Source organism: Pezoporus wallicus, unplaced genomic scaffold (genome assembly GCF_028554395.1).
Source record: "Pezoporus wallicus isolate ANWC-B61680 ecotype Strahan unplaced genomic scaffold, APGP_CSIRO_Pwel_v1 contig_3486, whole genome shotgun sequence".
Classification (NCBI taxonomy): domain Eukaryota; kingdom Metazoa; phylum Chordata; class Aves; order Psittaciformes; family Psittacidae; genus Pezoporus; species Pezoporus wallicus.
Window position 1 is genome coordinate 5,587,209 of NW_026642292.1, and position 17,230 is coordinate 5,604,438.

Sequence of the window (17,230 nt, forward strand, 5' to 3'; positions counted from 1 at the left end):
AAAACTACCTGCAAACATCATAATTATTATTAATTATATAAAATACTATAGCCAAGTACAAATGGCACATGAGGTTTCAGTTAAAGAAGGATTAAAAATATTTCTGCCCTATAGATAGACAAATATTACATGGAAAGTTTCAAAGCATAATATTTTTTTCTAATTTAGCAGAATCTTTAAAAAGTAACAGAATTTCATTTTCATCCATTTTCTTCAACAGAAGAACTCTAATACACCTAACAGAAATAATTTTGCTACATTAAATTTGCTAAGAAATTATGAATCCTTAGATGTAGAAGAATGCCTGCCAATTGGAACTGCTCAAGGGCAGCATCACCAGGTCACTTTAGACTCTAATTCACGCCTACTGTAGCCCCATCGCAGAATGCAGTGCCAGGACCGATACAAAGTTTCTGCCATCTCCCTGTGAGCCATTCTTAGAGCTCCCCTGTCCCTTAGCTCTTCAGGGTAAGCTGTGGGCATCTTTGCTTCTGCATTATCCTACAATTGATCAGAAAATTTGGTTGCTAGTGCTCTAGAATTCCAGGTGTGTGACTACCGCTATCCTTTTCTTCTTGTAGCTTGAAGAGACACACTCAGGGCCAAAGTGTTATCAGTAGAAGGAGATGAAGAAACAGCTGAAGGAAGGCCCATAACACTTCCATTCAGGAGTGTTTTAACTAGACCTCTGCCTTACAATAACTAGACCGTGAAACAATGTATTTGCAGATATTGGGCCATCCACAAGTATCCTACATGTGTGTCTGCCTTTTCATTTTCATCCCATTATCTCCATTACAACACCTGTATCTGTCTTCCCATGTAGCTTAATCAGCCCTGTGTTCATCTTACTTAAGTTTAGGCCAACGCTATCCTATATCTCTGCATGTAACACTGCCTAATGGAAACATCTCATCCTTGGTTGTCATCATTATACCAATGTAAACATTATTCTGTTTTACAATAAGCATATCTAATAACCTTAAGACAAAGTAATTCTTTCCATTGAAGCTACAGAAGGAATCAGGTTAAGATTTTATTTTAGTACCTGGCTATAGGCTTGAAATACCAGAACACTAGAAACTGACAACATGTGGGAAAAGACATAATTTGGTTTTAGCAGCAAATTTGTCCTCTGTGTTACTGTCTCTATAAACCTAATATGTTTTCTCTACTAAAAAGCTAAGTTTTATAGAGTTGATATCAGAATGAGAGTTTTTGTCATGTGTATGTGAAATATCACAAAAGCAAAAGGATATTGAGCATTATGCCATTTTCCAGGAAGGCATCCACTTGTTAAATGTAGATTAGTATTCTATTTATACATTGTTTCATTTGTAATCTTCTTTCCAATCTCATAAAGAAAAGCCTAACCCAACATCTGACCGAATGAACCTTAATTTGTTTTCTTCTCTAACCTTAAGCTGCAAGACCAGTATGAAGACCTGTTTTATAGAAAACCTTCTTTTAAAGGGCAGGTGGTAAGGAAACAGCTTGCAGACCTCTATATGCTCTAAAGAATCAAAACTTAAGCATGGGAAAATTAATACCATGTCACAACAGTACTAAACACCTGCTTACCTGCTTATTATATGTTAAGAGGTCATCTCTAGCTAGAGATTCATTTTCTGCTGCTTGAAATTCTTTCTGAACTACTGGTGTCTTCTGAGGGAAAGGGGGAAAAAAATGGTAAGCGGTGAGCATACAATCTTTTTTTAGAAACACTTTTGTGCTCCCTGACAACTAACTCAGAACAATATTTATTATATGCAATTATTCTTTCATCATCCATGCATATTATGAAGCACTCAGAATATTGTATCAATTTTACCTTTAACCAAATGCTTCCATAACAGCTAACTAGATTTCCAGAAATAAATATAGTAATAGGCAAAGGACCTACAATGACTAACACTAAACAATAATACTTATAGAAGTTTCTCATCAAAGATCTGGTCTATTTCTTCTACATTGTACCTGCAAGAAGAAATTGCAAAATGTAGGAAGAAACACACATCAGAAAATTATAATGAGATCTATGATCCTTTAAAGCAAATAAATCATAGATGCCTCTAAACAGTAAGCAACCCATAAAACATATATACGTTTAAATTTTTTAAACTCTTTGAATGAAAGGCATAGAACAATGGGCATTAATCTAACATGCATATAGATTAATGTCGTATGATTCCATTTCCCTAATTGGCATGCTACTCAATAAAAGCAAATTCTTTATATACAGCAGTTGGAGAATCAAGCCCCATAAGAAAAGGAATGAACAAGAGACAAAAAAGAGAAAGAGACAAAAATAAATTTATACTTGTGATTTCTGAACTAGCAAAATGTTTTCAAGGACTATTTCATTTCCTTCCCAGTTTTATCAGTTTAAAATATGAACTACCTATCTTAACAACTCTGCAAGCAAACAGAAGCGCTATGAACTTATTATATTTTAACATTCCTAGATAATGCAGAATGTTACCAGGCTTGCTTGGTGAAAACTTGGCAGGACTTGATATTCAGTTTTCATTTCCTCATGTTCAGGAGCCTGTTGTATAAGCAAGAGCAGAAAACTAGTGTCAAACAAGAATGCTAAAAATATATATATATATATAATTAACACCACCTTACAGAACATAACAACAACAAAACAATATACATATGCATAAAATAAAGTTTGGGCCATAAATTAGTTTAAAAACAAAAAGTACATTGAAAACCAAATTATATTAGGCTCATCTTTTACGAACATTTACACACATAATTAACTCTTTACTATAAGTAAATTCTCTACAGAACTGCTTATAGTAAAGAAGCTTAAAAGATGAGTGCAATTTTCAGTTAATCATTTTCTCCACAAACAGAACTATAATTGCTCCACCAGCAGAAAAGCTACTATAAAATTTGAAGTTGTTCTTAGTTCCCAAACATACTATTATTTCTCAAAAGGACAATTCAGCAAGTCCGCTTTTGGTTACAGTATGTGCACACATACGCAAAAAAAAAAAAACTAAAAAAAAAGAGAAAAACAAACAAAAAAACCCACCAAAAAAAAAAAACAAACAACAAAAAAAAAACAACAAAACACACAACCAAACCACCAAACAGAAATAAAGTGCAGCAAGAAGTCTCAAAACAGATGGTAGTTTTAAGGACAGTGCACTTTCTAAGCACCTGGTTAGCACATATATACGTAACTCAGCACACATGTACTTTAGCCTTTGTGCCATATACTGGCTTGAGGAACCAAGTTTTAAAGATAACAGTAACAAACAGAAATATCACATCTAAACTGCATTTCATTTTAGAATACAGTTCTTTAAAACTGCTACAGAAATGTTCAACATTTCTAGGGAAAATATTTCAGAGCCAAAACTTGATGCAAAAACACATTAAAGCTATCAGTTGAGTATGTGTTAGAAACGGTTTGTCACATCATGAAAAAAAATCCTCTGCTGGCACTACAACCTTCCATTTGTTCTTTTAATGTAAGAATCTCCCACACAGTAGAATTTTCACTTCATTGAATGTATTGTCCATGTAGCAACCTAAAAATACAGGGGGGTTTAATGCCCTTGAGTTAGATTCTTTGCATCTAACTCTAATACCATGCAAGAAGTATATTCTGAGCTGTAACATTTTCCTTGCATATCAGAAAATGAAAAGGAAAAAAGGAGTAGTCTCCAGGCCAACACAAAGCAATAGATGTATATATTACCCCGAGAATGTAAACTATAAAGCAATAAAATCTACGAAGTTGCACATTGGTGTTTTGCTTTTAACTAAAGCCTTAATAATATAATCTACCTTTAATAGAAAAGACAGGTTAAGAAAAAAAAAATTCTTACTACTTTTTCATCACCATGAAAGCAAAGAACTAAAGTAGAGGAATGTAGTACAACTCAGGACTAAAAGCAACAGATTCAGCATTATCTTCTCAAGCTATACCAAATAACTTTCCTTTTCTTTGCAACAAATGCATATTTTCAGACATGGTGATTACCATGGAAAAGTAATTATTACAGTCCATCTTAGCCAACTGTAATTCTTTCCCCATGCAATTTATCATATAATTTATAAAATCAAAGAGAAATTTTCACAAAGTTTCCCATTAAACCAGACTGGATCAACTTACGTTTCTAAACTATTGCATAATATGTAAATTAAAATTTTACATATTCATTTTCCTGATCTGTCAAAACCAACAGATTATATGAGCAAATATTGTTTTAATTTCATTTGAGACACCTGTACATGTTATGTGTTTGCTTTCTTTTGTTGGGTGCGGCTTTTTCTCTTTTGTTCACTCCCCATGGGTGAATTGCAGGCACAGTGCTATTGTGTTATTTTAATAAAATGATGTATACTGCCTATATATACTATGGGGTGTGTGTCTGCATTAAAACCAAGGCCCAAGAGGTGTGATCTAACTTTGGGAAATGAGAGTCTTCAGATCTGTGGCAACTCTTAATTCCTATGGGAGTCTGTTCTTGAGTGTTCTGCCTATTCTTGAGGAAGCTGCACTGATATTTTAACCCTGTGATAGAATCTTCTGCTGTGCCTTCAAAAAAACAGTTTTATTAGCCACAGCCTTTTCCTTACAGATATAGAAAATATTTAGGTACCCAAACACCTTGGTAATTCATTACAAACCATTTTAACATTTTTCAGTCACTTTGTCTGTGGCACCCTTTGTAGCTGAAAAGATTCATTATGAGTCCTGACATACAGAAAATTGATTTTTGTTTTTATTTGGGTTTGTGGGGAAGTTAAATACCTCTCAATTTATCTTAGTTTCATCTGGTGTGTCTTTGATTCCTCATGGTAATAAAATAACTTACTTTCCTCTCTGTTTTGTCATGAAAATTCTTTATGACCAGTGCAGAAAAGACTCTGATAAATGACAAAAAAGTCAATCTAAATGTGTGAATGTATAAATATTTTAAACCTTTAACATGGTGAATTTATACAAACTACGCAAACAGCTAATCACCCTGTGCCCCTTTGACAAAGCTTGAAACTCTGAGAGATTACAATCTATCTGATTTAAAGAAAAAAATCCAAAACATTCTCATAACAACAGCTTACTGACCTAATAAGGTCTCCCATTTTGTTAGACTTCAGGATAAAAAGATAGCTCTTGCCCCATAAAGCATGTAGCATTTTTAGGACAAGCATAAATTATATGGGCCTAATGATCATAAGGAAATGTAACAAACTCCACAATTTGATTGTTTTTAATTAGATATTGGTATTGGTAACTTTGATGAAATAAACAGATACTTCAGAAGTCACAGGTAAATCATCTATCTCGCATCTCTCCCTAGGCAGTTTCTTGCAAGGTTATGAACAGAAAACATCTAAAAAAAAAAAAAACAACAAAAAAACAACAAAAAACAACCACCACCAAAAAAAACTAAAGTAATACGAGTTAACTGTTCTAGGAAACAAAAAACAACAAAAAAATAAAAAATCACATATCCCAGAGTAGTAGAAGAAGACTGGGAGCTCCAGAAGACTGCCCCCTGAAGACTGGGCAGCTCCCTTCAGCAAGTGGCAGGAAGTGCCATAGCCTCTGCCATGATTAAGCCTATCGAGCATAGTCAATAATATGTGCCACCTGAATTAAGGATGTTAATAGCAAACTCAGGGAAAAACAAGCATCATGGTCTTGATTTAGCCACATTTTAACAAGATGTTAAGACCATGAGCTCATTCCATGAGCCACATGTAGGCAGAAAATAAGAAAACCAGTAGGAAGAGTTAGGGTTTTCACCACTTAAAGAAAGCTAAATGAAATAAATTGAAGTCTCTTGCTCATATCCATGATACTTAGAATACACATTGTAACACCTAAAGAGAGTAGCATATGGTCTGTTGCGCAACTGTCATGTCAGCTGAAGTACAATGAACACACAGAGCAAAGAATTGAGATAGTGTAAAGTTACGAGGAAATGCTTGTATTTGCTTATAGATATAATGCAAATTCAAGAAGTCTATCTCTTCTTGAATTTTAACAGCAATTAGTCTCCATCAAAGCACTTTTGAGAGTATTAATGCATTACAGAGAAAAACTTCTCAAGGCCTCACGACTGAGAGCTAGACATGTTTTTTTAAAACTAAAGTATACTTTATGCTGACTTGCTGCTAGTATGGTGCACTGTACAGTCCTTGTTTAATGGAAGCATTCAAATTTTACATTATTTTTCAAAGAACAAAAATGTTCATTCAGTTACCACTCTCACAAGTTCATCTCAGGTATCAAAGAATGGATCTGCTGAAAACAGTAACTAACTAAAAATGAGCTGAAGGTTCAAGAAAGCTGAAGACCAAGAAAATGCATTTCTGAAATAAACACCCTCCTAGGGATACTAATCCGACATATAACTTAAAAACTCAGTATACTTTAGGGGTAGCAACAAGCCTCAAGACAACAAAATTACTACAGGCATTGGCAACTGTATTATTCTTATAATAAAAATTCTACTTTTTAGCAGAAATTGTTGTAGGAATCATTATTCACAACTGATTTCCCTCAAAGGAAACAGGACTGAGTACTAATGTCCCACCGAGCTGGCATTCCATTCCCCAGGTAATACTCTTTTCAATGCAGGACCAAAACCAGCATTCAGCCCCCACAGCAGTATCATAAGCTATCAATGACAACCAGTCAGTAATGCAAGATCAAGAAAAAGAGAGTAGAATTTTCTTTTAGCAGGAAAAGAAAAACACATTTAATTCTGAGAGCTTGTTTTTATTTTAGTAGTTCTTTTCCTAGTGTTTCTATTTCAGTTAAAAGAATACATTTCTTACTTCATTACAGAAGGCAAGATTTGAAGCTCACTGTAAATAAACCATGCATAATAATAAAGAAATGCTAGAGTCTGCATCTTATTTATAAGGTCACTTAAGTTCAAAAGACACCTGCTGCAAATGCCTTTGATTTAAATTAAAAAAAAAAAAAAAAAAGGTGATCAGTAAGGGTCTCATTTACCCTCATTAATGTCCATATCTCCATACATTAAAAAAAATTAAATTAAAAATTATAAACAAACAACAAGAAAGTCATCACCAATTTCAAAATTTTATTTTACTTTCAACCTGATTGACATAAGTTTTAGAAATAAAAAATTAAACATCACAGTACGCCAGAGGTCAGATTTTCAAAGCTCAGAGCCCAGCAGCTCTCACTTCAAACAACCGAAAATACCTATTCTCTCCAATTTTAGAGTCTCAGGACTTGCTGGAGGTCAAACTTTGGAAATCTTACTTAGAACATAAGACATACCTATAAAAGCATAAGAAAAACCACGCAACTCAGCACGTTACCAAACACTAACAATTATTTCTAGTAAGTTGAACAAGAAATGGTTTTCCAGGTCCAGGATCTTCTTTAGCCCTTCTCACATCTGCCTGAAATATTCTTGTAACCAGCTGACAGATTTCAACCAAAAAGAACAGTCACAAATTATTAGATTCCTAAAATACAAGGCAAGCAATGTAGAGGGATCATCTCAATGCTGCAACACCGAGGAGTCTTCTCTGACTTCAAACCTAATTGAAATACGCTAGAAAATATACATGGAGTGGAACACAGTGTGAATGTCTCAACCACACATACAGCTCTCAGTGGAAAATCAAATCAGAGGACATAAATCTACTGGAAACACAGTTTCAGAACTATTGCACGGACTTACACATTTAAAATAAGTTCAGGATTTCTTTTTCCTCCCCCCTTTTTTTTTTATTTAACCAAAAGACAGACAATCTCACATTAATGTAATGTAAGGTACTACACATACATTCGACAAGCGATACTTTTTGATCATAAAAGGTAGCATTTTGATAGTTGTGGGACACAATGTTCTTTATCATCTCCTAAAACACAGGTTCATACACTTTTCATCAGTCTTCCACTCTTCCTTGCAGAGTCAGTTGCTGCTGGAAAAAAAGAGTAGCTCACCGTCCATGGATCTATTCATTCTACAGCATCCCTTACAAGTGCTAGCAGAAATACCAAGAGTGACAGTGATTTCTGTGACGTAAGTTTTAATCCTCTTGGAACTAGAACAAAACTATCAGTCTTGCTAAGAGAGGACAAAAAGACACCTGATAGTAAGTTCCTAGTCAACAAATTAATCAGCAATCCTCTGGTGAAAATCTAAAAAAAAGTTTCTGTAGCATCTACCTGACATCCAGTGTTACTTTTTGATGTAACTAATGGGAGGGACTCTCTTACAGCTCTTTACACAATCTACTTAACCATAACAATAAAGAATTTGCCTTATCAAGACTTTACAAACTAAACAATAACTAAAAGAAGCAATACTTCCAACAAGATCCCAAATGCATTTAATGCATTTTTTCATCTGTCAGACTGGAATGTATCATCTTAAAAAAAGGGAAAGGAGATTAACGTAAAAGATGTATTAAACTATAAGCAGTATAATAAAAATAATACCCAAAAATAACTTCTATTTTAATATATTTTGATATTGGCTCATTTTCATTTTTTAAGGACATAAAAAAAAAAAAAGGCAGAAGAAACACTGAAGGATGTTCTATGATACATTAGTGCCTTTATTGATTTGTTTTGTCTGGCTTCTGTGCTGTAACACATTGTAGGAGCTGGAAAAAAAAATACACAACTCTTGTAAAAGTAATATTTACCCAAGAGAAAAATATTGCTCTTGTTCTGGTTCACCTGCTTCCATTTTTATATTGTAGTTCTGGCCAAGAACACTCTCCAGGAGTTCTTTGATCGTCTGGTCTGAGGGAGATAGAGAAGTAGACTGCAGGGAAGCAACTATTTCATCAATAGACCTTGCAACCTCTTTCACAGGCAATGCTGGTGTGGAAGTAGGCTCTTCAGGTTTGCTCTGCTGGAAGTTCTCATACATTTTTGAAGTGTCTGGTCTAGTCACATCTCTTGCCTCTTTCAAATACTCTTGAGCAGACCTCACACTTAGCTGCTTGCTTCCTTTTCTCAGCACCCTTCCCAATCGAACATCTAAATCTTGCTGCTTTGCTTTTGAAATTATTCTGTTTCACTTCTTACAGCTTTACCAGATTGTTTTTCCCTTTCTTGAAGAGCTTTTACTTGTATCAGAATCTGTAGAGCTAAATTCTTCACTATCTATAATTACAGCATCTGTTTCTCCAGTTTTATCCCTTTTTAAATTCTGGAGATTCATCTGTAGCATATGCACTCTATCCTTTTCTTTACTAATAGCTTTTGTCTTTTTTAATGAGATAGGGGATCTATGAACATGAACATTAGGCCTGCAGTTTGGCTTCCGAGATGGTGCTGGGTGCTTGACCATTAGGATTTTCTCAGTGGTACCTGCAAATGATACTATTACTGGCAGTTTTACAACTGTACTTTCATGACTACAAGTGGCACTTTCTCTGTTAACTTCTTCAGAGCAAGTTCCCCGATTTTTGTCAGCACTGCCTTTTGCCACGGATTTATTTCTCTGAGTCATCACCCTGAGATGAGGAGTTTGTTTTTTCATGTCTCTTACTTCAGAAGAGATCCTTTCTGTGAACTTCAGAACACCCGATGAATTAATTAGGAATATTTTTATTTATATTCATGACAGGCTTATGTGGACTCATCGACCTCTGGAGAGGATAATGTTCTTAACTGATGCGATTGATCTGGTGTTAAATCTTCCAATAAGGGCTAAATGCTCACGTTCCTAGGAACAGTAACTATTGCTTATTTGATCTTCAGACTACCCCACTGAGACTCCCTGCATATAGTCTCATGTTCCTTAATCGTATTCAGCTCTTCCACATAACTCAGTCCAAAGTGCTCATGTTTTCTAGCAAGTTTCTCCCACTGTACGCAGCCTGTAAATTCAAACAGAAATAAGGTTTTGTAATTTATATACCAACACAGAACCCAATCTTGCAAAGACTACTTCATTTTGCTAAGGGCCCCATTGACTTTAATAAGACTGCTCTGAATGTGTACAATTAAGCACCAACAATAGGTATTAGCATTTTACCTGAAGAAACAATTGAACTGTTTCTATTTTGGGGAGCTTAAATTGGGACCTTCCCCCCTCCCCAAGCCTCACTTCTCCCCATCGAGCAGGCAAAGGGCCTGCCTACCCTCAGCGAAGCACCTCACTGTCTCCGCGGCCGGACCGCACCCCCGCCACGCACCGACACAGCCCCGCACAGGAAGGCTGCTCGTCTTCCCCCGCCCCACAAGAAGCCGGCGGCCCCGAGGACGACAAGGAGCCAGGCCCGTAAACTCCACAAGAGCTGTGGCCGCTCGCTACCAAGCTGGAAGGCAGAGGAAGGACGCGCTCCGCATCCAAGCAATGAGGCTCCCGCTGAGAGAGAGAGACGGCGGTGCCGGCTGCCACCCCTAGCAAGCGCCCCCTGTCGGTGGGGAGGGCCATGCCACGCAAGGTTTCCCACAGCATCACTCGGACTCGGGAGACAAGCGCGTCCTCCGACCCTCGGGGACGGGACGTGAAGGCTTTTGTGTGGCGAGCATTGGTCAGAATTTGCTCGCTTGAGTGAGCTTATATCTTAAGGCCCACAAGTTTCAGCGTCATCCGGAAGCAGCGTTAGAGACCCGCAAGCTGGCGGGTACAGTGCGGGAGAGGGGATCTGTCCCTTTTCAGCCCTCTTTGTCTCCTGTGTATGGCAACCCTATTCTGCTGACAGTCAGTTTTGCCCTGGAAACGAAGTGTACAAATATCCTGGATGGGAATTTGTGTACCATGCAATGCAGCCGCTTCCTAGACATAATTACAGACACTTTTTTTTTTTTTTTTTTTTTCCCCCGTAAAACTAATTTTCCTAATTTTCAAAGAGGCAGCTTGCAGGTGAAAAGCCAGTTCGGCCGTGTGTGACTTGTTTATCATCACCGATAAACTTTCTGTCGTCAGGATTTTATTTACAATAGTAGGGACTGCCTGCAACAGGATAGACCCATCTCAACAGGATAAACTCTGTCTCAGACTCCATAAACCAACCAGCTTTGCAGTGTTAATGTGAGCAAAAAGTCTGAAACCAGTTCTCTGAGAGGAATCCTGACCCCATGTCTTCCAGTTTTACTAGCCTGTCCTTCAGAGAACAGAGGTATCAAACACATTTGACAGCTGTCTGGTGAAAGTTAAATTTTAACAGTAGTTCTTTTCACACACAAAGTATGAAGTGCACCAAGAAGATATATGACCATTCCAGTATCCAACAAATACCAGGATGATAAAATGTGCCAAAAATAATCAAACTTCAGGAAATAAATAAATCAATAAATAATTATAAAAAAGACATCTAAGTTAAAAGAAAATGTGAAAAGTCAAAGTGAGTCTATCAAGACAATCATAACGATGGCACAATCCTATAGGATCACATTGATCCGGAAAGAAAAGCTGGCTATCTAGAACACAGGCAGAGTGAAGCAGCTTATAACAGTAAGAGGAAAAAAAAACCACAAATATAGTTTCCTGTATATAATCTGAACTCAAAGCATTACAATTTCCCTGAATCTCTGGGCTGCAACAGTTCACAAAACTACACTCGCAATCCACTTAAGCCTGTTACGTATTTGTATTTATGTTATTGTTGGTAAAAATGAAGTTGAGGTTTTCTTTGGGGGGGGGGGGGTGGCTTTTGTTTTTTCGTTTGGGTTTTTTGTCTTTTTCTTCATTTGGGTCTCAAACATCCATGTACAAGGAACTGTAGGCTCTAGCTGCATATATTGGATTCAAATATAGCACTCACCTGATTGAAAGGCTGCACTGATCTAACAGGCAAATGTCTTCTATTATCCTCTCCTTTCTTTGTAGATTTCAGCTACAGCTTTGTAGCTTTTTTTTTTCCCCACCTAATTGTATTCCTGGAGTTCAAAGGGATAGCCAGTGTACTCCTTGCAAACAAACAATACTTCTTACACTGGGCAAGATGACCAACTTTTATCTTGCTAATGCAACTAAAAACTTGTTGAAGATTAAAAACACATTAGCCAGTCATATTAAATCCCAATTAATAGCAGGTTTTCTTCTTCTGATAGCAAGGTAACTGATTAAAGGCCTGTAATAAGCATATGTGTTTGGTGTCTAATTTGCTTCTCCCTCTCTCTAGAAGGAATCCCAGAGTAGCTGGAGTACCAGAAGGTGGAATATCAAGTAGCTGATCTGTGCTAAAGGATTCTCGTTAGCTGTCCAAGGCCAGTAGAGCAGTTCAGAACAGGAATGAAGTGTTCAATTGCCTCACTGAAGATGAATCCTATTAGCAGTTTAATGCAGCTGTAAACCTAGAGAACAGATTCATTTCAAACTAGTTACATGGTAAGTAAAGCCTGAACAATTTCATTTATCTAGAACAGTTCCTCTCTGCGGGAGTCACAGTGGGATGTGGAAGAAAAGCCTCTGCATGTGAAGAGGTATTTGCATCAGGAAGTTCTAGTAAGAAGCTGCTGAATGACAAGAATGATTTGCATTTATATATAAAAAAAAAAAGATAATAATCTTAGGAAGAAGAAAAAATCCTTAGACATGGGTTTCCTCTTTAGGTTAATATTTGTGGTAAAATTGAAAATGAGTATGTTGTGTTATCTTACTATATCTCCTGTATGTCAGCTCTGCTTGCAGAAGATCAGGGGCTAGCTCCTGGAGAATGCAGTTAGGTTGCAAGAAAGGTTGAAGCCTTGGTTCATAAATGTTTCCTGTTTTACAGCATTTAGACTCCAGATCGTGTAAGCAAAGTGAGTAAGCACCCAAGAGAGCAGATGTCAAGTGAAATCCCAAACACTGTTATTTTTTTTCCCTACCAAGCCACACACATTGCTTAGTAGTCATTCCAGAAGTGCGTGCTGCCATTGTATCCTACAGGTCCTCAGCCTGAGCTCCAGAGATGACTACAGAGATTCTTGTCTCTGATATACAAGAAATCAGGGAAAGCTTTTTCCTCTTTCTCCATGTATTTATTATTAGTATGTACCCCTCCCTTAATGAACACAATTGTGCTCAAAGCCTGAAGGTGTTTTTTTATTAACATTAGTTATTTTGTTAAACAAGTTAAGCCCTATCTCTGCAGCTTGCAAAGTCCAAAATTTAATCGGTGGATGAATGCTTATGCTTAGCAAATGTATCTAGTTTTGGAAAACCTCGTGCAATCTCAGTTCCTGGGTACACATCATTATTTTATTTAATTAAGCCTCACCAGACCACTATGCTTTCTAATATCATACAAATTGTATTGTCTATGTTATTAATCTGTTAATGTTACTGGGATTTTTTTTATTTTTAAAAAGAAAAGGGAACATTAAAACATTGTTCAGTTGGCTAGAGAAAGTAGAAAAAATGCAGTTTCTTTTCTCCTAAACTAGCTGAGTCCATGCCATGTAATAAGTTCCACACCCAGCGTACATCATTACCATGATCCAAGTTCATTCTGGAGTGAGTCTGAGATGCACAAGCGCCCTAGAGGATTTGGGAAGAAACTGGAGCACGGTCAGGAGGAGTTAATGGTGTTTCCAATAGTCACCTTTTCTGGGCAATCAGAAATCAGGACAGCATGGTACATAGGAAGTATGTACAGCCTGGTATGGGCTCTCCAGAAAATGCCAGAAAGAGTCCTTGGAAAGCTGAATAGCAGTTACCTAAAGGAAAAAAGAAAGTAGGAGCATAACTACTTTGCTTACTATGGCTTACATCTAGCTAGTACTAGTGTGTTGATGCTAGTTATTTACTAGTCAGTGGATACCAAGCCTTGCCTTGATATGCTTTTCCAGCTGGCTGAGAAACTCTTTTTACACTAAATAGTCCAAAACACCCCCAGCTCTGAGCAAGTATTCTGCTCTTTCAGTGTGCTACTACAGTCAGAGCACTAGTCTATTCTGCTTTAAAATGGCAATACGCTTGCTCGAAATTATCACCAATGCAATAGTTCCAGCAAGGATAATAGCATATTTACAAATACAGTTTCACCGCGATGCCCAGGTAGAATTATTCCATTTTAGAGATCAGGAGCTAGAACAAAGAGAGTCTGAATGACTTTCCAAAGTCCTCTAGTAGAACCAGTGGCAGATTCATAACTGAGTCTGTGTTTCTGACTGTGAGTAAATAAAAAATCAGAGGTAAGTATCTTCAGGTTACAGACTACTGTAAGGGCATCAGCATCTTTGTTTTAATATTTCTGCCATATAAAATGTCCATAAATACTCAGGCAAAATCTATTTGTTATAAACTAAAATACTGAACTGTGAAGTATGGCCACTGGGAATGTAGCACACAGATTTCTCAGACAGTTACACTGTGGGGAAAGTAATCTGTAACAGAAGAATGGAGTAAATTGGGGGGGGGGGGGGGGGGGGAATAATCTCTTAAATCAGAGAGTGTCAATACTGAAAAGCTTTTTGTCTAGTTGCAAGGGTTTGATCCAGCTGAGCTGAAGGAAATACTTTTCTTTTTTCAGTGATCAATCCATATTGAATCCCTTGTGCAGTAAGCAGCCATAGAAGGTTTTGTGGAATTAGTATTATAAATCACACATTCAATCCCTTTGTGAGTGTTGAAAGCATTGTCATTCTTCTAATCACTATATCCTATCTTTGATCCATAACAAATATGCACACCCAGCTCTACTAATCTCCATTATGATTGTGAGATATCTGTATTTGCCAGTTCTATGCCAACAGAAATAGTTAAAATTTTTCTTCATCCTATAATTTTGGGCTTTTTTTTTTTTTCTGATTGAAACACATTATTTGCATAATGGCATTTCCTTTATAATTCAAATTAAAAATAAATATGATGTTGGAAAGAAGATCAAGCCTTTTTAGTTAAAACCATATTTATAATTAGAAAATCATTACATTAAGAAAATCATTTGGTCTTTTTAAGTGGTCATGAATCCCAGATTTATTTTTTAGTATGATGTGACTGTAATAATACCAGATATGTGCCATTTTATTATATAACTGAAGAGAGATTACATGAGTTACTTTTAGAAGCCCATCACACATAGCCATTATTATAGACAGAAGGTCAGAGATGCTCTTGGCTTTGAAGAAAGGTGTAAGCAATTAATGGAGAAATTACAGCTAAACACTTGCCAAAGTATTTGCTGGACTCAGCCCTATATACTTGATTTTGATTTAAAATTTGATCATACTATCTCTGCTCTCTGTTGCCTTTCAGTTAATACACCAGAATTTTCGGCTGGCTATTCCAGTCCAACTCTTCTGTTCTCTTAGGACAACAGCTTGACTGTGGATATATAGATGTAGATATATATGTGTGTGTGTTTGTAGATCTCATAGGTTTCACAGCTGAAGACTCAATGTTGGGGGACATAGAAATCCCATTTAATCACAAGAAAAGCCTTCATATCTCATCAGTGTCTTCAGCAAAAGGAAATGCCCTGCAAAGGCAAGTGTCTGCAGAGGCTGAAGTTCCAGCTGCTTCTAAGGATAATGTTAAAAAAGATTTAAAGTGTTTGTGGCATGGGATGGACGTTGAAGCAAATATTCCTAGATATTGATTCTGAAAAGGGGAAAAGATTGTTTGTTTGATGGGTACTAAGAAAGCCACCTGATGAGCTATGAAATTGTTGGGATGGAACAGAGAATCTCTCTTTTGGAGGAACTGAAGGAAAGGTCAAATGTTGGACTCCCTCCCACCTTAAGTCACTACCTAAAAAGATGTAAACTTGAAACTACATGCACTGCAGAAATACTTAGGCAGCTGCCTTGTTGGCTGGTGAGGAGTGGAGGAGGAATTAATTTAATCTCATTCTTCCTTGTCTGCACAGGGAACTGAGCTCATGTGATAGAAGGAAAGGCACATGGTGAGCTAAGCGGCCTTCCTGATATCTTTCCCTTAAAACTGCTCAGCAGGGAGATTCACCCTTGAAATGCTTGAAGCAACAGCAGAAGCTTAGGCCAACTGCTGGGAGGACCAACTAATTTCCAAAATGCTGAACAGCTGCTGCCCCTGAGGAGTCCTAAAATGTTACCAAATCCAGACCTTCTTCTACTTTCCCATAGATACTAGTTGACTGTCCTTATTTTATGGGTCTCACTTATGATTTGAGGGTGTTACTAGTTGATTCTCACATTCTCACATTTCAGTGCAAAACTACAAGACATGTTACAGAGGGCCTCTGGCCATCCTTCTCCAGGGCAAACAACATTTTTGCTATATGCAGGTTAAGTATGTCCCCTGATAGAGTAAATGGCCAAAGTGTTTTTGTGTATGCATGATAATGCTGCTACACATCCCACAATTGCTTACTGTCCATTTTAATACATCTCAAGAAAATGTGCAGTTAATGCAGCCTGAAATAACTTATGCTCTAGGAACTGCAAGCTGGGTAAAGCTGTGGAACTGCTCCCTGGGGAGGAGTTTAAATAACCAGCCTTGATTTTGTACATTTGATTCTTCAGAGCTGAAGCCAGCCAAGAAAGCCATTTATGATGGATACTAGTCTCTTCCCATGCTTTTGTGCAAAACGGCTGTAGAGATAGAGACTGGGAAACAAATAATTCTTTGCAAGTACAGGAAAACAGAGCAAACAAATTGAAAATATAATGTTATGCAGTGAAAGAAGAGTAACATTCCTCCAGTCTCCATTGCTCAAAATCTAAGGTACCAAATCAAGCCCATCTGCACAGGAAGATCAGTTTGAAGAAGACATGAAGTATTATTTTGACCAGAATATTATAAAGAGTTGATCAGCTCTGCATCTCTTCTCCAATACAGCAATAAGTGGGTTATATTAGTAAAACATATGTTCTGACAGAAAACACACCACAAGTTTTGAAAAAACAAGATTCCAAATAGAGAATCTTTTCTATTCTCTAGTGGAAATACCATTTTTTCAAGCAGCAGATATCGTTTGGAGGGGGAAAATGCAGACTTTAGTCCATTAAGTCACTTGGGCAACTTTAACACAGAAGTAATTCTAAGACTTGTGCAAAAGTGTCTCTCCTACCAAGCTCTGCTTCTTATATCAGTTTATTTATATTAACTGCACTCACTGTCCTAGTCTGCTTTCTTGCTTCCTGAAAAAAAAATCTGTGTATGTCCTGAAATACTATTTTTGCAATTTGGGTGAGATTCTACAAAGTGAGTGCCATTGATGTGCATGTGTTTCTCTCTGTGCACAACTGAATTCCCATCTCCTCTGATACTGTTTCTTCCATGCTATAGTACTGCAGCTACTTTAAAACACTTCTTAAAACAAAACTAACAAAAATTGA

At 36.9% G+C, this 17,230-nt stretch overlaps 1 long non-coding RNA gene across 2 annotated transcripts; it reads right to left on the bottom strand.

Moving 5' to 3' along the window:
* Positions 1–7,731: 7,731 nt before the first annotated feature.
* LOC130609511 (uncharacterized) lies at positions 7,732–10,285 on the bottom strand. 2 transcript variants are annotated; one of them, XR_008974796.1, is made up of 2 exons: positions 10,178–10,285; positions 7,732–9,855 (listed from the first exon to the last, which is right to left on the bottom strand). It is a non-coding gene; the product is annotated as an uncharacterized LOC130609511 (long non-coding RNA). The 2 variants fall into 2 exon arrangements; XR_008974797.1 differs by having other exon boundaries at positions 10,174–10,285.
* Positions 10,286–17,230: the final 6,945 nt, after the last annotated feature.